This window comes from Marmota monax, unplaced genomic scaffold (assembly GCF_021218885.2).
Source record: "Marmota monax isolate L192 unplaced genomic scaffold, Marmota_monax_Labrador192_F-V1.1 WCK01_AAM20220418_F8-fsc00204, whole genome shotgun sequence".
In the NCBI taxonomy this organism is placed as follows: Eukaryota; Metazoa; Chordata; class Mammalia; order Rodentia; family Sciuridae; genus Marmota; species Marmota monax.
The window spans coordinates 451,158-476,091 of record NW_026695247.1 but is presented as its reverse complement, the minus strand read 5'-3'; positions in this window follow the sequence as shown (position 1 = coordinate 476,091).

The window sequence follows — 24,934 nt, the reverse complement described above, 5'->3', positions numbered from 1 at the left end:
CACTTAATGTATAAATCACATATTTCCTTTATCCATTCATCTGTCAATGAACATTTAGGTTGTTTCCTTATCTTGGCTATTGTAAATAGGCTTCAATGAACATAGTACTGCAGATATCATTTCAAGATCCTAATTTCAATTATTTTGGATGTATACACCAAAGAAGGATAACTGGGTCGTGTGGTAATTCTACTTTTAAATTTTTTGAGGAACCTCCATAGTCTTTTCCATAATGACTAATTCACATTTCAACTAATCATGTTACGACGTTCCTTTTTCTTTAAATTCTTACAACACATTTTCATTCTCTGTCCTTCTCTTCCTTTCTTCCTTCCCCTCACCTCTCTCACTCTCCACTTTTTCCTCTTTCCTCCTATCTCAGTCCCTCTCATAATAATAAGTTTAGCAGATGGGACATGATACTGTGGGCTTGATTTGCATTTCTGCAGTGATGGTGGGTACTTTCACATACACCTATTGGCCACTGTGTGCATTCTTTGGGGGGAAAAAAGTTTCAGATCTTTTTTCCATTTTTAATTTGGTTATTTGTTTCTGTTTTACTATGGATATGTATGAAATCTTTATTTGTTTTGAAAACTAACCTCTGATCAGATTTGTGGTTATCTTTAATTTCATTCACCAGTGATGTGCAATTTTCAGTGTTTATTTTTAAGTATTTTATTTATGTGATACTGTCATAAATGTGATGTTTTAAAATTCCTTTCCAGATAGTTTGTTGTGACAGTATAAAAATGCAACTGATTTTGCAAATTGATTCTCTGTCGTGAAATCTTACTATTTTAATTTACCTGTTTTTACTTATTTCTTTTTTGTGTGCGCAGTCTGAGATTTTGTATATATAAGATTGTGTCATCTGGCTGGGGCTGGGGCTGGGGCTCAATGATAGAGCACTTGCCTGGCACGTGTGAGGCACTGGGTTTGATCCTCAGAACCACATAAAAATAAATAAATAAAATAATTAATTATTGATTCAACCTTTATATTTCTTATTTGTTTATAAAAGATTCTATTCATCATGATTCAGTCTTCATAGGTTGTATATGTTTAGGTATCTGTGCATTTCTTCTAGTTTATCTAATTTATTGATGTATAATGTTCTTTTCTTGGGGAGGGGGAGGATGGTACCAGGGATTGAACTCAGGAGCACTCAGCCACTGAGCCACATCGCCAATCCTATTTTGTATTTTATTTAAAGACTGGGTCTCACTGGGTTGTTTAGTGCCTCACTTTTGATGAGGCTGGCTTTGAACTCACCATCCTCCTGCCTTAGCCTCCCAAACCGTGGGGATTACAGGCATGAGCCACCCTCTGCATCTGGCTTATATAATTGTTCTTAATAGTCTCTCATAATTTTTTTTTCTCTGATGTTATTTGTATTGTCTCTTTTTATGTATGTTTTTATTTATTTTAGTCTTCCCTCTTTTTTCTTATTCTAATTAAGGGTTGTTCAGTCTTATTAAGCTTTTCAAAAATAAACACAACCCAAATGCTTATTTTAAAATGAATTTTCAGTTTCCAATTTTGTTTACTTTTGCCCTCTTCGTTTTATTTTTTCTTTCTGCTAATTCTGGCCTAATTTTATTCTTCTTTCTAGTTACTTGCAATATAAATTTAGGTTGTTAATTAGAGATATTTCTTCTTTTTTATGTAATTATTTATTCTTTCAACATTTTGAATACCTCATTCTACTTTCCTCTGTCCTAAAACATTTCTAGTAAGAAATTCATTGATAGTCTTCTGGGAATTTACTTGTACGTGAAATTAGATGAGTCACTTTGCTCTTGCTGTTTTAAAAACTCTACCCTTGGCTTTTGACAATTTGATATAATGTGTCATGGTGTAAACTTCTGATAGTTCTCCCAAGTTAGTTTCTTTAAAGCTTCATCAATGTGGATGTCTATCTCCCTCCTCAGCTTTGGAAAGTTTTCAATCATTATTTTGTTAGATACACTCTTTTTCCACTTTTTCTATATCTTCTATTTCTTGGGCATCTAGAATGTGTATATAAGTGTGCTTGATGTTGTCTCACAATCCTATTAGGCTTTCTTCACTATTTTCTTTCTATTTTGCTCTTCTAAAAATAATTTCAAATTACCTACCTTCACATTCACTGATTATTTCTTCCACCTGATCAAATCCACATTCAAAACTTCTAGTGAAATTTTAGTTCACTTATTGATTAGTTAAACTCCAAAATCATTCTCTGGTTCTCCTTTATTATTTCTAGTGCTGCTAATATCCTTGTTCTGCTACTGTGCCATTTCCACTTGGCTCTCTGTATTCTCTTGTAATTTGCTGAGCATCTGTAAGACTATTAAGTTTTTGTCCAGCAATTCATAAATATTCATTTTGGTTTCTTGATTCTCCTTATTAATTGCAGCTTTGCTTTGGAATCTTCAAATCTGAAGAAACAGTCTCCTCTCCCAAACTTTTTAAGGACTGGCTTTGGCTTGGAAAGACCTTCACTTGTCAGCCTGACTACAGGTTCTAGGACTTTATTCTTAGCTGCCCAAGATATTTGGTCTCTTGACCTTCCTCCCCACAGGACACTCTAATGTCATGTTCTCTTTGGTATCCAGGTTGGTTCCATCAGTACTCCACAACAGGTGAGATAGAAGCTATCCCTTGATCAGTGTATTGAAACTCTGAGGATGCTGGTAGCACTCTGTTTTCTGCTTTCTTCTTGGGGAGAAATCTCAGTTATTCATTTTTGCCCAATCTTGCAGAATTATGGTGGGTGCTGTTGTCCCAGGCATCCAAACTCTGCTGATTTTTCCAGTGTTCTGGATGAGGTCAGGCAGAGATCAGTGCCTTGGAGAGTATATGGAAAGCCCATGGACATTCGATATTTACACCCACTCTATTCAACCCAGTTCCAGAGGAAAGACTTGCAATCTCTCCGGAGACTAAGATGTGCAAACTTAATGAAGGTGCTGATGCAGGTAAACTGAAATTATTCTTAGTTCCTCTTTCAGTGCAGCTGATCTCAATTTGCTCATCTGGGGTTATACAATTTCTTAACTGGACTTTGATATTATTTCATGATCTAATTTTAGTCTTGCATAGAGTTTTAATCATACTAGGAAAAAGTTACAGATGCATTTTTATCTTGAAAGTTAGTGAAAGTTCTTTTTTTTAATTATTCTTAGCCTAGGAAGAAAAAAAATGGTTATGTTTTATGGGCTCAGTTATATTTATCCTACTGTCTTTCTTCCAAATTCCACAAGATGTAAAATACTGGAAGCCTCTCCCTAATATCACCATATATCTTTCTTAGATACTCATGTACAACCTACTATGTGATGAGCATTTTTCTACTTGGCATCACTTGTAGAATACCAGTATTTCAGCCTTCATAAATCCTTCTCTATCTGGGAAAATAAAGTTCCCTGAAGACAGACATAGAGATTTTATATTCTATGCATAAACTTTGTTTTTCCCCCTCAGGTAAACACATGTTTTTATAAAGTGTTCTAATCAATGAAATGTCTAATATTTTAACATCCTATAGATAAAACCTGTTTAAGTCACATGTAATATGAACAGCACTGTCAGGCTATAGGATTTTGAGCAGACTTCACCCAAACTTCAAAGGACTTCCCTAGAATCAGAACTCTAAATTGTGGCTCTTGTCTAATGACATATGGAGTGAATGCTCTCAGGAAAAACTTGTAAACTAAGATAGGAAAGCATGAGTGAAAAGGGAGATACAAACAACGCTCGGGATTAACTGGAGTCCGCCTGCATCCAGAATCCACAGAAAGCTCTGGTGCCTTGCAGTCGTCCTGCCCTGTGACAAGGAGCCTAAAGATTTGTGCCCTTATTTTGGTGATTTTGGGATAGCTCTGGGCAAGAAAACTAATATGACAAGGTGGATACTCAGAGAAGAGTTCTACTGTTTGCCGTTGCCATCCAAATTTTCAATACTTAGTGATGGGTGGAGCAGCTCAGTCACAGGCAGCTGGGTGAGGCTCCAGGAGTGCCCCAAACAACAAGCTATCTGCAGGCTTCACAAAGCTAATGGAAGCTCAGCTTAAGACTGAAAAGTGGCCATTTGTCAGACAGGTGCTAAACAAAATTGTGGTAGACTATGGATTTGGACTGAGTACCTCCATTGGGCCTAACAGACCAAGCCAATAAGAATTGAATCATGATAGCTTACCTTTGGTTGGTTATAAGAGGTAGTGTAGCCAGTTAACCAGGCTGTAACTAGTTGACTGGTTAATTGACTAAGTGCTAGACAATTAAGTTGCTTTCTATGCCTCACTTTCATTTTCTTATAAATACCATCTAATTGCAGTTGGCTGGAGTTAGAGCAGGTTCTGAGAGCTGCCTAATTTGTGAATCATTTTTTGTTTGTTTGTTTAGCTTGGTTTTTGTTTGTCTTTATTCAGATAAACTCTACAAAATTAAGTAGCCCAGGGAATTGTCCTTTTAACACAGGATTGCTAGATTATGCAAATAGCAGGTACATCTGCCCACACAATTCCATGCTTACAGCCACAGGAAATCTGCAATAACAGAACCAACTGCAGTTAGCATGATGTACTTTTTCGGTTAATAAGCTTTTGTCACTTTTCAGCCAACAAATACCATTGCCTCATCATAGATGAGGATAATATTATGGGAGAAGGACTGTAAACTGTGTATTGTTATGCTCGAATTCGGGACCCCCAAAGATCACCAGAGACCCAAGATTGATGCAAGCAGCAAAGAGGTGTTTATTGTGAGCTAGCTCGGTCCACCGCATGCACACAGCAACTGGTGATGCTGAGAGGCCCCGAGCCCAGGGTTTGCAGCATTTTTATACATTCTTTGGAGAGGGCAGGGACTTCACATACATCATAGCATCCCTTAGCAAATCATCACACACCACGGGAAAATCAAATAACAACTCTAAAACATGATTAGCACATTCACTGGCGGGAACAAGTTGGGTAGGTGAGATTGGTCAGTACAAAAGGGGTATTCATTTGAACTGATTGGTTTAAGCCAAGAGGGGTGTACGTGCTGAACTACATGGTTTCCCAACACGTTATCAACCAGCATAAACTACTGGGAGGGTCATCTGGCATCCCAGGTATTTCCCTGTCTCATGCTGATTGGTGGCTGCTAGGGGGCTGCTATGGATCCCCACCTAGCCTGACTGAGTCAGGGACACCTGGCGCAGCAGATCCCTCCTGTTATTTGTAGATAAACAACTTAGCAGGGTGGGAATGTGCCTAGGAGTGCTCTGTGGGTCTTTCCAAGGACAAAGGTCATGTCTCTTCCTTGAACAGGCTTTACTCTGAGGTAGAGGCTGGTTTTTCAGTATAAAAGTGTGGACAATCTAGGCAGAAGAGAAACCCTTACTGATTTACTTGTCACTCCTTCTGCTGTTTGGTGGGACACTTGGAGGCGTTAAGTACCTACCAAAATTAGTGATGCGTTAGATTCTCCTGTGGCAATGCTTACGTTTAATATATCTGCATTCCCATCCTTTATTCCTATTTTAATATAGCAATTTGACTGTGTGCAGTGCCTCTCTGTGTCCTGTCAGAAACACATTAACCACTATGGGTTTGAAAGATAATCCAATAGACAGCTGTCTGAGTTTGTGAAGGAAGATCTGAAGTAGCCGAAGAGGGGAAAGAAAGGGATCTGAGATTATTAGCAGCAAAAGGCTTCTGCTTACCTCTAGCTGAGGCTGGATAAAGGAAGGTGGTGGCTCACAAGATCCCACATGTGGTACTGCAGTGAGGGAACTTATACCACAGAGGAGAGGGTGACAAGAACAAGGCACAGCTACGGAGCTACCAAGTAAAGGCTGCAGACACCAGCCGCGGCAGCAGAAGAGAGGGACAAATAGCAAGATGTCTCCAAGGAAAAATAGTTAAAAGTAGATGAATGTGCCAGAATGGTGTCAAGGGCCTTAACAACTTCCATAAGAATTATAAAATAAATATATCTGTGGCAGAACATAATTTAGTAACATTAACCACCTTTGGCCCCAGTATATTTATTTTGCTATAGTGATTTTCTTTCTGTCATAGAGTCAATAACTCTCATCATCTCAGGAGTTATTTATTTCTCAAAGAAAAAAATACAATAGAAACAAGATAAAGCAATTATGTCAACATCATTTTAAACCGAATTTTAAAAAAAATCCTACTGGGAAGAAAATGTTGAAAACCTATTGCTTAAGAGCGAATAGGTATTTTTGAGTTCCAAACTTGTCTTCAAATATCAAGAACCAAAACCCCAAAGATTCTCTCGATAAAGTTATTTGTAAAGGCTTTTGGAAGAAACTTATCAGTGTATCTTCCAACTCTAGCTCCTCAAACACCCTTCAAACACACACACAGACACAAACACATGTATGTATCTTACCAGGATGAGACAAAAACCCTTGAGGGAGGTGAATATGTCTTCCAAAGTGGACATATAAAACCTCCTCCATATAAAAGTTAGAGAATTTGCACGAAATCTGAACAAAAACTGATGAAAAAGCCAAAAGTCGGGGGGGGGGGGGGAGGAAAGGTTATTTTTGGTTATAACAGCAATAGATAACAATATCAAATTTTTATCATTTTGGCCTGAGGGCTTTCTATACTCCCTAGGACTGTGGTTGCATAACACTATACTATTATCAACTTCAGGTGGCAAAGAACAGGTTCAAGGATGGGAGAAAAAAATGTAATTTTAATAGAATGTTTAGAAAATAAATGTCACAAAAGTTTTAAAATCTAAAATATGGGTATGAACTCCATTGAAATCCCCATCTGCCTGTCAAAATATGCATGCATAGAGAAACCTCAAGGCACCAAATTTAAAACAGGAAGAAAAAATAGAAAAACCAGTTTTAAAACATAGATTTGCAAATTTTTTTTAACTGAGTTCAACAAATCTATGCAGAATATAAGTGTGTTAGTCAATTTTTCATTCTTGTTATGGAATTTCTGAGCGAGGCAATTTTATAAAGAGAATCAGTTTACTTAGTTCATAGTTCTGAAGATTCCGGAGCATGGCACTGGACCCTATCATGGCAAGGACACTTGCAAAAAGGAGAAACAGAGTGATTAAGGGACCAGGCTCAGTCTCTGATAACAAGTCTCTTATGAGAACTAACTACAGATTCATAGAAAATACAATCCCTCTGAAGGCAGAGCCCAAATTGACCTAGGGACTTCCTACTAGGCCCCAACTTTTAATGGTTGCACCATCTGCCAATATCATTACCCTGCACACCAAGCTCCCATGCATGAATCTTGTCAACCACAGCAACAAATGTACAGGACACAGTGGCGCAGGCTAGATTTGAGGTGCTATATAACAAAGGAAAGATAGAGATTCAAATTTGAGACTAGGCAAACAAACTGGATACCAGAGCAATGAAACAACTGTCAAATAAATACAAAGAATCTAGAGTAACTAAAATGCATTAACTACAGTCTGCTTGTCAGACAAACATCACTAGACATCCTAAATATGCAAAAATTTGGTCTACGCTTGAGAAGAGACTACAGTCAATAAAAACTGTGATGCTCAGTTAAGGCAGATTTAATGAGACTTTATCAGTCAAATTTTTCAAATCATGAATTACAAATATGTCCAATTACAAAATAAGTGATTTTAATGAGTCAACACATAGGGAGTCTGAGCAGAAAAAAAAAAAAAGGAGGAAATTTTAAAAATTATAAATGCAAAAATGTAACTAAAATTTGTATTAAAATAATCAGCAACAGATCATATAATGCAGAAAATACTACTCAGGAATCTTGAAGATAAAGCAATGGAAATAACCTAATCCAAAGAGCAGAGGAAAAACTAATTTAAAAAAAGAAGGGGTAAAAATGAGGATGAAGGAGCCTATGGGATCATATTGGGTGTCCCAACATAACTAGTGAGTTCTAAAACATGGAGGTGGATGAAGGAGGAGAATGGAAGGAGAGACCCAGGAGAAGAAACTATGGGCAGATTTCCCCCAATTCAGTTGAAAAATGACTTGATAATTCAAAAGCTTAACACATGCCAACTCAGTGAAATACAAAGAATTCCACTCCTAGACAATAACAATCGAACAGATTTAAAAGCACAATATTAAAAACATTGATTTAGCTTGGGAGGAGGAGGCAGGAGGATGGAGAGTTCAAAGCCAGCTTCAGCAATTTAAGGAGGCCTTAAGCAACTCAGTGAAATCCTGTCTCTAAAAAATATTAAAAAGGGCTGGGGATATGACTCAATGGTTAAGCACCCCTGGGTTCAGTCCCTGGTACTAAAAGAAAAAAAAAGCACTGATTAAAAAAAAATTCAAGACAATGATGTGATTTGTGGTTGATATTTCATCAAAAAGACAAAACTGGAGACCAGGAAACATACAATTGATATATCCAAAGTAGTAAAAGAAAATTCAAAACTTTACAATAAATGATTCTCTATTTATATTCAGTAAATCATCCTTTAGAAATGAGGACAAAATAAATACATTTTCCCATAACCAAGAACAAAGAAAAAACATTTGCAATCTATCTGCATTACAAATCATGCTATAGGAAGATTTTCTCAGGCTGAAGGGAAATGACACCAGAGAGCATAAAAACTAAAAAGACAAATAACCCCATAAAAATATACAAAGAAATTATTAATTTTACGTTAAGTGAATGTTTGAGCAATAATCAGGTAAAAAGGTGCTCAACATATTTGACATATGAGAAAATGCCGCTAAACTGATGTAGTGACAAACGAGGCAAGGCACCGAAGACAGCAGGAAACAGTTTTATTTGGCTGCAGCCAGGTTCAGGGGGCACAGCTTTTGCTGTAATCAATTAATCCCCTGAACCCCGAGTTCAGGGAGTTTCAGAGTTTTATACCCAGCGTTTAAGGGGAGGGGCTCAGAAGTTCACAGTCTGCAGAAGTTCACATAAAAGCAGCTTTTTCTTTCACTGTTTTGGGCAAGTTAACCCTTCAAGGACAACACCTGAGAAGGGGAGAGCTTCTTCTCCCCTTTATTTCTTCCCCCTGCCAGCTGTTACCATGGAGCCCATTTGTAACATATCTTAAAAATGTAGACATCTCTGTGAAGCCCAGCTCAAGGCCAGAGGCCTTGTTTGCACATTTCTTCACAGTACTATACTGGATACATTTGTGAAAACTCGTAAGGGGGTGTCCAGCACCTGGAGTGCTGGTATCTTCTCCGCCAGTGGCCAAGTAAACAGGGTGACATGAACATAGGAAGTTTACCTACATTGGACTCTTTTGCAGAGACTCTTTTGCTGACAGTCCCAAAATCAGCCATGGCGAAGAGGGCTTTTCTGTGGAGAAAGGGGGTGCCCGCTTCAAAACCACAGTGGGATTCAGTTCACCCTCTGATGATGACTATGTAGGTGCTCCCATCGAGATGCCAATCTTTACAGTTCTGCACAATGTTAATATAAGTTGGTTGGAGCTATTGATCATCCAGCAGGGACACAAAAATGCTAAGTTATACACAAGTATTGGAAGCCATCTATGAGCTGTGTGTGAACTGAGTGATGTTCCAGCCATTAGGCAGGGAAGTCACTGTCTTGGGAACTCCCAGGTAGAAACTTCTGGTGTGAGAGTGCCCACTTCACACTGCACCCTGATGTAGCTCACAGCTCAAGTTCAAACACAGCCCTGGAGATGGAAATAACTTGCCAAACGCCAATCAATCTGTTCACTGCAAGATCTCTTCCGCACGAGAAACAAGCTCTCCTCTCACACAGAAGCCTCAGAGCGCTGATTGCCTTTGATCTTTACGACCATAAATAAACCAAGCTCAACTGGTCCTGCCCCTGCTTTAAAAATATTCTTGACTTTTAATCAGGCGCGGTAGCCTGTAATCATAGCAGCTTGGGAGGCTGAGACAAGAGGATCATGAATTCAAAGCCAGCCTCATCAAAAGCGAGGTGCTAAGCAACTCAGTGAGACCCTGTCTCTAAAGAAAATACAAAATAGGCCTGAGGATGTGGCTCAGTGGTTGAGTGCCCGTGAGTGAGTCCAATCCCAGGTACTGCCCCCACCCCACTCTCCCACAAATGCTTGACTTTTGTCTTCATTTCTGATATATTACTTTCATAGCTTTTATTTGGCAGTCAGCCCATCCCTCCTACAGGTACCCATTCCCTCACCTACGCAGGACATGAGCGACACACAAGAAGTACACTGAAAGAAGCCGGAAACTGAGGGCCACAATGGGTCTGGGACATGAGAATGAGGAAAGATGCCAATTACTGCAAAGAAGAGACAGAAGGAACACAGCTTAGTGCGAACCAGGAGAAGACAGAGCATGCCTAAGATCCTGAAACACTCTTTTCCAAGCCTGAATTTCCTGAGTTCCAGTTCTAAAATTCCAGGTCAACTGCGAGGGCCTATATTAAATCGCATGCCATCTTGCAGTGAATGGGTTAAAACAAAATTTTATTTGTGGAATAGAAAAATAAAGTTACATTTTTGGATCTATAAGTTCTATGACTTAACATTGATGCATTTTAGACTGTAAATTTATTGAGAATTAGCCAATCAGGAAATTCAGGGAAAACTTTAAAGATACTAGCAAAGACAATCACAAGTCCTCAGCACAAAGTAGAGGAGTTATAATCCATAAAGTTAATGTGAATAAACTATGTTAGATTAGTTTGTGCAAAAAACAAGTCAGTGGGTTTGAATGACAATCCATCTGATGTGCTGTCAGAATAATGGTGCACGATGAGTGCTCTCTTGGTTTTATAAATCAAGACACTACAGAAACAAAAATAGCAAACATTTATGACAAACTTAGGTGTTGAGAATTCCACTACTGCCACTAAGGAAGAAAAGATTTATCATGTTACCCATAGAACAAATACGTGGGTGCTTACCATGTGCAAGAAATGGAAGATGTAAGCAAAGATTATATTATTTCTCCTGTGTAGGAGGGGTACCAGGGATTAAACTCAGGGGCACTCAACCACTGAGCCACACCCACAGCCCTATTTTGTATTTTATTTAGAGACAGGGTCTCACTGAGTTGCTTAGCACTTCTCTTTTGCTGATGCTGGCTTTGAACTTGCAATCCTCCTGCCTCCCCAGATGCTGGGTTTACAGGCACGCTCTACCGTATCCAGCAAGATTATATTCTGAATAAAACAAATTTTGCAAAAATGAACAGAAGATTGGAAAATAGCTCATCCAGATGTAGAAAATCAGTAAGAGATTCCAGTTTTCTGCAATACTTTTTTTTTCTTCAATTTAGTAGGCATGAATAATGTTGCTGAGGCCTAATTCATTCTTCCTCTTATACATCTAATAATAGGTTGGTGGGCTAATTCTGGTTTTTGTCTTCAGCAACTTCAGAAGGAGTGTTTTCAGGCAAATCCTCACTCAAGTGATGCATTTGTGGCCCCATCAGACTTCATCATCACTAGGGATTATTCAGGAACTAGCTGCACAAAGGAAGAGGGGAAGAAATCAGCTCAGTTCAAGGAGGACTTGTGAGAGCAGTTTAGGAGCATGAAACTGTGAAGCACTTTGCTTAGGAAGTGTTGCCTGTCAAAGAAAAGGAAAGCAAGTTGTTTTGCTATTTCCTCTGGCTATTTTCTTTAAGCATTCCAAGCTTAACGATACAAGCTCCAAGCTGCTTTTAAAAACTGGGTACCTAGGTACCTAGGGATGGTAAGGTCAAAGAAGGGTAGCCTTACTATCTGTGTGCAATGCCTGAGAATGACATCTACCTGCTGATAAACAAAAACAAGTTTGTTTTGTGTTTGTGCTTTCCTAGTAAGGCAGGACATAGATTATCTATACACAGAAATGAGAACCTCTGAGACTGGGATCACACAACCCCAGATTAAAACCCTAGATTAAAACTTGCTTTTTTGTTTTTGTTTTGTTTTGGGGGGTGCTTCCTCACTGGAAGGCCCCACTCATGCTTGGATGCCCTACGTTCTCTTGTTGGCCCCCCACCCCTGCTTCCTTGACTACCTTAATATTAGTCAACCCCACAAAGTTGTTTTGAACCCAAGCAATTATTTTCTTTTAAGGAACAAGTTCAGGACAAACTCAGGTTAACAAATACATTAAACCATGTTATTATGGGAATAAAAGTTAAAATTGCATACATTCAATTAAGTCAGAGAAGGAGAATAATCAAGAGGGACTCTCCAAAGAAGCTTCATTCCTCATCAAAGTAGTATAAAAACCTCTAGACAAAGAAACACCAATGGCCCCCTCCCATGCTATGGAAACTATCCTTGCTTGCTTCTAATAAATCTGCTATTGAATTCTCACCCACCACCCTCTGTGTACTTCACTCTTCCGGTGTGTGAGACAAGAACCCTCCAGTGCTCACAAAACCTTGTCTTATATCTGCATGTTTATGTACTGACCAGTTTATAAACATAATTAATTAAATCATCAGGTTTTCAATTATAATCCAGTGATTAACAAATTGCATTTGAACCATATGAAGTACACAATAAAATGGCTTAGCCACAGTTTCGAGATGGTCCCAAAGACCCTGCCTGCTGTTTTTCAATATCCTATAAAAAATCACCTCCTCTTGTACTTGATAGATTATGTTAATATCAAGGGGACATGCCTTCCACGATTAAGTTACAAAATATTCCCATGTACCTCTCACTAGTAGACTGTCTCCCTTCCTGTGTTCTGTGAAGCAAGTCACCATGCTTGAGAAACTAAACATTCAGATACTGAGAGTGTCTTCTAGCCAAACAACAAACAGCTAGGGATTGAGACCCTGCTGCCAACAGCCTAAAAGAAACAAATGTTGCCAGCAGCCATAAAAAGAGCCCAGACTTGGATACTCCCACAGCTGGGCCTTCAGAAAAAAAACACCTGTCTGTCTCCCTTGCCACTTGCAATCACATAAGACAATCATAGCTGACTGTCCCAGCCCTGATCCACAGAAACACTGAGAGAGTAGGCTGTTATTTTGAAGCCAAGAAGTTGATGGTTGTCAGTTACAAAGCAACAGAAAAGTAAAATAAATGGTGATTGTTACAATCAAAATAAAAGATGAATTATTTACTTGTATTTATTTTTACTATAGCTTGTATTAAGGAAATGAATGTGTTAATCCAGAGTTAACAGTATTAGCATTCCCTGGTAAATCATCATATATTATATTTGAATCAGATTATTTCACACCACTCTGTCTTATGGAACCTCAAGTGGTTTATTTCTCAAATCAGAATTGTCCCCTCTGAAACAGTCCAGAAAGAAAGAACAAAATAGCCAATAGGATATTTTCTTTTTAATGCAACCAATTAGGATTGAGTGATCAAAAAGAATTATAGATAATATTTCACAGCATCATTGGTGTTTAGAGATTGAAAGAAGATTAAAGATAATCATATACAGTTACAGATAAGAAGCAGAGACCAGAACCCTCCTTTGTGGTTCACAAGCTACATTTTTAAAAAATATTTTAAATGTTGCCAACAAATAAAAAAGAATATGTAATAGAGTTGTATGTGGCCCATAACATTAAAAATACAGACAATCTGGATTAACGTAAGAACATTTGCCGTCTCCTATCCTATAACACAATAAGTATTTGGGTTACTCAGGCATAAATATTTTCAGAATTCAGAACAAGTGCACTTAAAAACTTGACACTTTATAAATATTTTATATCAAACAAAAATATAAGTCTCCAAACAAATATAAAACTCTAATTATAATGTAGCTATTGAAATAAATATTTTGGAGAAATTATACTGATTTCTGCAATTAGCTCTGAGTGCTTTAAAAATAAGAAATATTTGTGGACTGATAGAAAAATGAACAAACATACAGATATTTGCTAAAACATTATGGTGGAATCTGGGTGGTTAGTATATTCATCTTCACTGTACAATTTCTTAAACTTTACTGTGAATGCCTGAAATTTTTTCATAATAAAATAATAGGAGAAAATAAAATTATATACAGTGCTTATTATTAAAAAATCTATTTAGTGGGAAAAAATTGTACAATCATATCAAGCCCATAATACCTAGGTGTGCAGCTATAATTTTGTCTTTAGCTCAGTTTGGATTTGGCCTCTATATCTAAATCTAGACAACTCTCTGTTAAGTCAGAATCATCCAGAATCCATTCCTCACTCTATTCAAACCTATAATTTAGACACATAACTAAATAAAGGATGGGAAAAAGAGGGAGGGAGGGAGGGAGGGAGGGAGGGAGGGAGGGAGGGAGGGACAGAGAGATAGGAGAGGGGAGAAGGGCAGAATGAGTGAATGAGGTAGGGAGAAAAGGAAACAGGTATTCCCCAAACAACCCCTTCCTTCCTGGTGTCATTCCTGAACTTCCAGGGGTTGATATGATCCCTGTCCCATTAATGCTAGAAAGTGCTTTTTGTAGGATAGAATGCTCAAAGACAGAGTCTCATGCTCAGTAAGCAAAGTTCATTGACAAGGAAGGTGTCTGCCAGGCTGCCCAGTGGCACAGCAGCCAGAGTCACTTGAAGAGAGGGTTTTATATCTTTTTTTAAGAAGGAACAAGAACAAGCTGGAAATGACCTTGGATACAGGTGGTTGGGTAACAGCATAGTTTTGTATTGCAGGACCTTGGAGAGGGGGGTGGGGTATGGAAACAGGGTATCTTAAGTTTTCTTTTTCTTGGCAGTTAATAAATTTCAGTTTTGGATTAAGATAGAGTCCCAGAATCAAAATGGAATTACTAATGTCTAGGATACCCTTACTTTTCCTTTAGGGACTCTCGCCTTAAGTCTGCTCCAGTTTGAGTACTGGGTCCAGACAGCAAGCCTGCTCCTTCTAGTGGGACTTGTCAGGCTGCCCAACTTCTGCCACCCTCACTTTGATTCCCTAGGGTGATATACTGCAAGGTACAATGGATTTTTTCTCCTGTCTACTTGACAGGCAGCTCACACCACTCCTTTATTATTATTATTATTATTATTATTATTATTATTATTATTATTATGGTTCTGGGGATTGAACCCAGGGCCTTGTGCATGCAAGGCAATCACTCTACCAACTGAGCTATATCCCCAGCCCTATACCACTCCTTTTTGATGCATTTTCTCTTGTTCCTGCATGGGAACCTCTTAATTGACTTCAGAACCCTGCGGAGACCATCAGGTAATTTACAGATCCTCTCCCTTTCCAACAAAGAACCCAGTGAAGCTCAGGGACTCTGGTTGGTGCCCTGTACCTTAGTGGCATATAGCATTGCCTTTGTGAGCCTGCTGCCCTCAAAGTGACTTTCAGTCTCCTGTATACCAAGTATCTCCTGAACACCAAGGAGCATTCTATTTGCTGCTCAACTCTCAGCTCAAGATAATGCATAGGGGGAGACACCCGACCACTGCAGGGTTTCTCTTTTAGTTTGATTGCTTCTGCACCTTTTCAAATTCATGCTAAACAATCTGGCATTGGGCAATGTGGCCTTTGGAAGGTAAGTGAATTATGAAGGCTGTACCCTCATCAGTGTGATTAGATGCCTTCATAAAAGGACTTTGCAATTTTGTACTCTGCATCCTTTCTGCCATGTGCACGAAGAGTGTCCCTTCACCACCCCTACCACTATCCCAGGGAATATAGCAAAAGGTGCCATCTTGGAAGCAGGGAGCAGCCCTCACTGGACAATGTAACCTGCCAGCATCTTGATCTTGGGCTTTCTGCCCTCCAGAACAGTGAGAAAATAAATTTTTATTCTTTTTTTCCCCCTTGGTACAGGGGATTGTATCCAGGGGTGCTTAATCACTGAGCCACACTCCCAGCCTTTTTATATTTTATTTAGAAACAGGGTGTCACTGAGTTGCTTAGGGCCTCACTAATTTTCTAAGCCTGACTTTGCACTTATGATCCTCTTGCCCTAGCCTCCCAAACCACTGGGATTATGGGTATGTGCTACCATGCCCTGCTAAATTCCTGTTTTTAATAAATTGTCCAGCTTTGGGTATTTTGTTATAGCGGCACCAATGGAATAAGAGAGCTTCAAATGCTATTTTTCTTTCCAAAATTCTTTCTTTTTATCCCAGTTTGGTGGTGGTTATTATGTTTTCTTTTGGAGAAGAGAAAGTGTCTGTTCTGCTTGTCTGCATTGTCTTCTAAATCTTTTCTACATTTCTTTATTCTCTGGTGTCCCAATTATATATCTGTGGTATGTTTTGAAAGCCTCCTGTAGTTCTTGGATGCCTTGCTCTATCTTTATTCCTCTGGTTTCCCTTTGCATCTCAATTTGAGCCACCCCTATTGATCTGTCTTTAGGCACACTATTATTTCTTCAGCTGTGTCCAGTCTAGTGATGAGAACATCCAAAGCAAAATTCACTTCTGCCACAATGTCTTTTTAATGCTAGAATTTCCTTTTCTTTCTCAAGTTTTCCATGTCAGTGCTTTGTTAGTTATGTGTACTTACACATTATTTATCCCTTAGAGCCCTTAATATATTAGCATTATTTTAAAATCCCCCATTGATTATTTCATAATTTTTTTCATATGTAAAACTTGTTCTAAACTTGCTTTGTAACTTCAGAATGTGCTTTTCTTGGCTTTAAATTTCTCACTGGACATCAGATAATAGAAACTGAGAGTAATAGGCCTTTATTGTTAGGCTTTATGCTAATTTGACTAGGAATTAGGCTATGTTAATGTTCCTTGTAGCTGTAGATGCCTGAGGATTCAACTTGATTCAGTAGCCTCATTTTACCCCCCATGTTGTTTTGGGGATTCCTGAGAATACCACCCCCTCCCCCCACCTAAGGGTTTCAACTTGAAGCTCCTTCAGTGGTAATCCACTGTTATATTGGAGACCTACCTTAATGACAATTAATGGAAGAGATTGAGGATTGTGTAATATTGAAGCCAGAACTGAAGCCAGAATTAGACAGGCAGTCAGTATGGATAGGTAAATCGAGTCAAGTCAGAGACAGGAGGCCAATTTTGAGTGAGTCCTGCAAGTTGGAGACTGTTCCCAGAGGGATTGAAATGTTAATTCCTTCAGAGCCCTTCCTCCACCCTTTTCAAGAACCTGCCCTTGCTCCAACCTGTTGCCAAGGTAACCTCCCCATAAGGTAGTTAATGTGTCCTGGGCTGCACCATCCTGCCCTTCCCCCTCCAGCCCACCTGTTTCCCCCCTTTAGGCCCTTTAGGCCTAGTCAGGCATGCAGGAGGGAGAGTGATAAGGAGAAGGGGGCAGAACAAAGGAAGCCCAGGACATATAAAAAGGGCAGAACACCTCACTTCTGGGGATACCAGGATACCAGCTAAGGCCCCCTTCTCCCTCGTGGGAGAAGTCTGTGTTACCCCTTTTTAAACAAGCCCTGCTTTATAGGCTTGCCTCCGTGTGCTTCTCTGATGTTCAAACTTCAACACAGAAAGCAGAACTCATCACTGATAACCGGTGGTATCAATATTATGATTAAATATCAGTTTTTTACTGGGCCTGTGGCCTGCATAAGTTTTTATTTTTATTTTTGCTTCCACCTCCCCCGATTAGGTAGGATTGGAAGGCAGAAGAGGGATAGAGTCTGAGAAATGTGCTTCACCTGGTGAAATGATGCTCTAGTAAAGTGCTTCTCCCTGGAACATGTTTTGTTGTGCAGGAGACTAGGGCATGGTGGTTTCACTCTCTTCTCCCTTCCTGAGCTAGGAGAGGATCATGCTTGGTTCTGTCATGTGGAAATCTTGTGGAATTTCTGGAACTAAAATCTGTTAACTATGGGAGCCCCTAAGTTGGGACCCCATGAGATTTTTATCTCTCAAGCATGTCCACACCAAGCTTCAGCAGCCTTTCAGAATTACCATTTGACTGTTCCTTCTAGTTTAGGGATCTAGAACCTTCAGCTTCAGCTGAAGCAGATCTCCTGAGGCTCTGAATTCATTCATGTCTCCAGATTTTGTGGTGGTGGTGTAAGGGTCCCACAAAACGTTGGAGAAAGAGACCACCAAGTGACCACTCATGCAATTGGCAGAAGGGGATTTATTGAACCAGCATGCTGGGGCTCCGTGCCCACTCAAGAAGGGAGAGCAGCCCAGAGCCCCGAGCAGGGGCTGAGCACTGCTTAAGCACACTTTTTGGGGAGGGCGGAGGGCTTTGTATACATCAGGACAAATCATCATGAGGCGTGGGAAAATTGAACAACAACTCCTAAACATGATTGGTTCATTCATTGGCGGGAACAGGTCAGGCTGGAGTGATAGGTCTTTCCCAAGGAGGAGGTTACATTCAAACTGATTGGCCCAGGCCCTGCAAGGCCTACTTGCGACCACACAGACCCCTTATTAAACAACCGATAGTCAGGGGAAATATTTACTGGGCAGTTCCAAGCATTGTCTCAACAGCTACAGAAATTTCAGGTTTTGCAGGTAGCATAGGAACCTAACAATACCTAATCCTTTACATTTTAACTCAGACCTTGCAGCCTAGAAACTTTACAACACCCGGTCTTTTACCCTTTAACTTTTACACTTTAACTTCAATTTCTTTTACCCTTACAGTGGTTTGCCCCAAAATCTAAATTGTTTTCTGGAGTCCAAGAAAATCCATTGCTTGTCAATTTGTTCAGCTTTTTCTTTTTAAACAAGCTTTTTTCAAAAACTTTTAACAGATCCTTAAACAGGTGAACGAGTAAATCAACTGTAGTGTGTATAGACAATGGATCATTTCGAAAAAGAAATGAACAATTTAACTATGATAGGACATGGTGGAGGAAACTGAAACACAGATTACTAAGTTAATACAGTTGACAGACCAGATACTGTATGATTCCAACTCTATAATCTTCTGGGAAAAGCTAATCTGTGGAGACAATACAAATGTCTGTAGTTGCCCAGGTAAGATTGAATCAGTACACAAAAAAGCACAGTGCATTCAGTAACACAGAGGCCTTTTATGGCTGGTAAATTATTCTCTATGATATTACCACGGTGGGTATCCACCATTATATTTTTATGAAAATTTTAAAATGTACAATACTAAGAATGAGCCCTAATGTAATCTATGGAATCTGGGTGGTAATGATGTGTCAATGGTTAAGTTTATCAACTGTAACAAATGTCCCATTCTGGCATGAGATTTTGATAATGGAGGAGACTCTGCATATTTGGGAACAGGGAGAGACAGGAATTCTCTCTACTTTCTTTTCAATTTTGCAATGAAACTAAGTCTGCTTAGAAATAAAATCTATTAAAAAATAAAAGCCTAAAATAATTCAGCCTTTCCTCTTAAACTTGGGAGTTACTTTGTTATTTCCTCCTCCTCTCTAGCACTTCTTGAAAGATTTGTCTAGCCTCCCTATCTCTACTCCTTCCTCACTCACATCTCAGCCCTCTAAATTCCTACTTCTGCCTTCATTATAACCTCAAAGTTGCAAGCAATAGCATAACTGATAACTCACAAGACAATATTATTATTTTTCAATCTGGCAGAAGATTTGAAATATCTATTATCCCCCCCACACACACACACTTTTTTTGCAAAGTCTTTCTCTGAAGTCTGTCAATGACCTCAACTCCAACTTTCTCTTCTACTCATTTGAGTACCAACATCTCATTTTTTAGAAGCAGTTTTTACTTTTGGCAATTCACTAATAATTGCATTCTTCAGGTTTTTATCCTTGGCTCTCTTCTATTATTCTGTACTTTCTCTTGTACAATTCCATTTATTCCCATCACTACGTCTGCTGTCCATGTGACAATACTTCCTGAATTTCTGAGTTCATTGCAAAATTCTGTTTGAGATTCTATTCCACATATCCTTGGATACCTACTTGGACATTCCATAGGTAATATAAGCTCACATGCCAAAGAAGTGACATATCTTATCCTACCTATTTCAATTACTATCACCACCATGCATTCTCTTACCAAAAAATATATCGTACAAAATAACAAAAATAATATTTTACTGAATTTTGTAGTATATATAATACAATAATACTATTTTAGAGATTGAGTATAATGTATTATACTAAAACTACAGATTATAACATTCATTATACTATAATAAAACATTATTTTTTATATTTTTTCTCTTATTGTCCTTGTTAATCTAAAACCAAATACCAAGTATTGTTTAATATGCATATTATAATCTCACACACCTGTCCAGTTCTCATTCTTTTAAATCTTCAAATCTTCCTTCATTAGCAAAAAGAGCACACTTCTTCATTTGTATATGAAGACCAACTTAATTCAGCTTCTTATTTTCTCTCTTTTCAAGGCCTCTGTGGTCTTCAACTGGTGGGTGAACAGGATGAGGGCCCCTTCACCAGACTGACTCCATGTTATCTTTGCCCAGGGCTTAAGTATCACTTCTACCAGAAAATATTCTTCAAGTCTGATTTTGATTCTGCACTTACGTTTTTGTAGCATCTATATTTCTGATGTTACAACATATTTTAATTGATGGTTAATGGTTCCCTTCATCCTTGTGTAGTAGACCTGGTCATTTGGCTTGGTCAGCATCTGTTTCTACTTCTGCAGAACATGCCTTACTGCACAACAAAGACTTGAGAGCTAACAACTACACTTGTCAGACTCCCTTGTAGGTAGATCATTCTAATAAATTGACCTAAATGTTAGATTTTTGGAATGTTTTAGGTTGCTTAACTTAGATGTACTTGCACTTGGACTTGAATTCAGAATTAACAAAGTGAAAAGATAGCAGGCACCTATTGTGTACATTATCAATAGAACAGGCTCTGGAACAATATTTGGATTTTAAGTAAGGCCTTGTAATCCCAAATAAAGCTGACACAGTAGCTTTATTTCTTGCTTCTGCCAAAGGTAGACAGCTAACAGGACAGGTTGAGGGCATTATTCTAGTAGTGAAATCTGGAGGCTCAATCTGATTCCCTACAATTTAGTCCTTTCAACAATTTTACAAGCAACAAATTCGTTTATTAAGTCTCTTTCTTCTTAAATAGCTGAATGGTATATATCATTCATCCATAGCTTATAAAATATTTCCATCCCATCCATTCCCCATTGCTGACAGTATCTGACCCATAATTGGCTCTCAATACATATTTGGTGACTGAAGGAGTTGATGTATGTCAAAGATACTATCACTCTTCTCTGAACCATGTCTGGAGAAATTTTTCAATATGTCAGTAAGAACAACAACAACAACAAATAAATAAATAAATAAAAATACTAGAATCAATGTGATAGGTATATCTGGTAGTAGAATAATTGCTCTCATCACTTAAATAATACACATAGCAATAAAAGAACAATATACGTATTCTGTTGGAGTTCTTTGGGAATATGCATTCATACCATCTCAGAAGCACACTGGTTATTTTGGAAACATCTTCCTCTTGAACTCACTTCAAACAAAAGTTAAAGCACCGCATTTTCTGCTGTGTATGCATTTGGAACATTTTAACTATTCAAATTAAAATATTATTTATTCAGTTTATGATTTTGGAAAATCTTTAAGTTATCTAAACATGTTTTACTTAGGTACCTAAGTATCTAAACCTGAGAGAGATGGCACACAAACCTCTGTCCAACACAGTTCTCCTGGTGTTAGGCAAAGGGAAGTAAAAGAAAATCCCAGAGATGTGCCATTAGAAGCAAATTCATGGAAACCACATGGACGGGTGGTCTTTCATCTAAGTTCCACTCTAATCCAATCTTGTGCTTGTTCCTTCAGGCCAGGCAACAGCTGCTCAATCACATAGCTGTGACCACGGGCACTGGCCTTTAATCTCCTTAGGTTAACTGTATTTCAGTAAAAGAATATTTGAGCAATAGACTAAGCTACCCAGGGAAATGCTGAGATAACATTAATTAGAAGTATTGAAGGAAGGCGAGTGTTCTGTGATGGAAAGTTTGGACCGAGGGAGAGAAGGTAGGCTTCTGCATGGAGGAGATAATTGAAGAAGGCTGAGTCAATGTTTGGAAACAATTACTTCTTAGAACAAAATCCCTTGCAGTGGACTGATTGTTAACTATTTTATTTTGAAGTCTGGACACAAACACTTGCTGGACAGAAAACTTTTTCAAATGCGACAGGGCCATATTCCTGGAAAAAAAAAAATACTATCTTTAACATTTGTTCCCAGTTCAACAGGTAGAGAATGTCATTTGTCTCCCTGACAGACTCAATCTTCCTACACTGCCATACCTCATGAATAATGGACTCAGTAGGTCCCATGTCACTTGTATTAGTTAATGTAGGTAGATGATTCTAATAAATTGACCCAAATGCAAATGTCTCAAATATAATAGTGATTTATTTCTCATTTATCTAGCAGTGAAAGTCTAGTGCTTCTGGTGGGCAGCTGATTCATCCCAGGTACTCAGGCTACTCCCATACGGTGTTATACTACTGGCCCTCTGCAGCAGCCAGCAGCTGGGGAAAGAGAAAATGCAGGGAAGTCTCCTGATTTGCTGATCTCAGACTCTTTCTCTCTTTGCTTTTTATTGTATTCTTCTGTTTTCAATGCGCTGAGTATCAAACCCAGGGCCTTGTGCATACTGAGTACATGCTGTACTATAGAACTATATACCCTAGACTCCCGATCAATTGTTATTTCCATCCCAGACAGTGAATATTCTTTGATACCCTCCACAGAAACAGTTGCCTAGTTCACATTTTCCCAGTTTTTTTTTTTAATAAAGCCCCATTTTCTATTAAAAACGCCATTAGAGTTCAACAACTTTTGAAAACTAAATCCAATGACCACTTACAAACTCCACAGAAGACTTCGCTGAAAAAGTAAGCAAAATATCTATGGTTAAGTGATGTTTTCACAATTATTTCAGCTAGGATAAGCATAGAGTAGCATTATATTTACTTATGAAAGTCAAAATTATTTTGCATATATACTCACTTTCACATGTACATAGTTCACCTATTATCAATCATCCATTAGTATGGGACTTTTGTTACAATTGGTGAACTTTATTCATACATCATTATTAACTAAAGTTCAGAATTTGCATTAGGGCTCACCCTTTGATGGTTTTTATCAAATGCACAATGTCAGAGATTCACCATTATAGTATCATTCGGAGTAGATTCACTGCCCTAAAATTCCACTGTGCTCCACTTATTCCTCCTCTTCTTTCCTTGCAACAAGTGGTCTTTTTACTGTTTCCATATTTTTGCCATTTCAAGAATTTTATATATTTGGAATCATAGAGTATATATCCTTTTCAGTGCAGCTTCTTTCACTAAGAACTATGTATTAAGATTTTTTTAACTCTGTCCTCTCCTTGGTAACTCATTGCTTTTAATTGGTAAACCATATTTCATTGTATGGAAGTATATTTGTTATTTATTCACCTACTAGGTATATTTGATTACTTCCAGCTTTTATTTGTAAGGCTATAGTGAACATTCATGTCCCGGTATTTTGGGAACAAAAGATTGTCTACTCATTTGAATAAATACCTATGTGGGTAATGCTATAAACTTTTCAGCATATTAAAATGGTAATTTTCTAGTACTTCAGGAAACTTGAATGTGGACTAACAGAAGAGTGAGAAGTTAGCTGGGCTGCAGTCTTAGGAAGGGTCTTATAATTTTGTGGGGTTTATTTCTGGCAAGCCCACCAGGTTTTCAAAGAAAGATCCTGGGAAAGATCCTTCCTGTCTATCCCCAGGTCAGGAGAAGAGCAATCATTATGAAAAAATGAGGGATTCTCCAGAGGAAAGCCTGCTCTTTAGAGGAGACGAATTTACCAAAGCCAGTCTCAGGCTGTGTCCTTGAGATTATATGTTTTATTCTGTTATTTAAGGTGTCAAATGAACTATGGATCCTTTCAAAAAAGCAGCTTTTCACTTCATTGATTTTCTCTATTGAATTCTTGTTTTCAACTTCATTGATTTCTGGTGTGGTGTTTACTATTTCTTTTGTTCTGCTTACTTTGGATTTAATTTGCTCTCCTGTATCTAGTTTTCTAATGTGGGAACATAGATTATCATTTTTAAATCTCTCTTCTTTTCTAATATATGCATTCACCATTACAAATTTTCCTCTAAACTCTGCTTTGGCTGCATCCCATAAATTTTGATGTTTTATTTTCATTTTTATTTATTTATATGTATGTCTGTGTGTATACACATATATATGCATATTTTTATAGAGAGAATTATTCTTTAACACTTGTTCTACTTCAAAGTATGTTGTTTAGTCTACAAGCACTTTGGGAGTTTTCAGGTATTTTTCTGTTACTTATTTTGAACTTAATCCCATTGTGATTTAACAGTATTCTTTGAATGATTTTCATTCTTTTATGTTTTAAAATGTCTCTTTGATATATAAATATCAAAGAGAAAAGAATAGAACATTAAATAAGGTATATTTTAAGATGGTTGTGTTTTCCCTATAATTACCAGAAACGCAACTTCATTTTTTCTTATATACAGTTGGAAAAAAAAAGTGAGCATTTCTCTTCCCCATGCCAAAATCTAGAATGGGCTAGATTTAAATATGTCCTTTTCTCCAGATCAATTAAAATTCTGATAAATTCCAGTTGGTCTAGCTTTAGCTAAATAGTCATCCCTTGTATCTGTAAGGGATTGGTTCTGGGTCCCATACATATACCGAAATCAGTAGATGCCCAACTCCCTTATAGGAAATGACATAGTGTTCACACATAACCTATATACATCCTCCTATATACTGTAAATCATCTTTAAATTACTTATAATATCTAACAAGATGTAAATAGTTGTTGTGCTGTTATTATTCAGGGAATAATGACAAGAAAAATGTCTATGCAAATCAGTACTGATGCAATTGTTTTTCAACTATTTTCAGTCTCTGGTTGATTGAATACAAGAATGTGGGACCAATGGATATGGAAGGTTGGATGCAGTTTCTTGTGAACAGGCCATGTCAAGAATACATATTCTTGTCATATTCAAATGTTTATTCACATTCCTATTCCTCCCTGGAACCACAAGGTATTTTTCTCCAATTTTTACCAG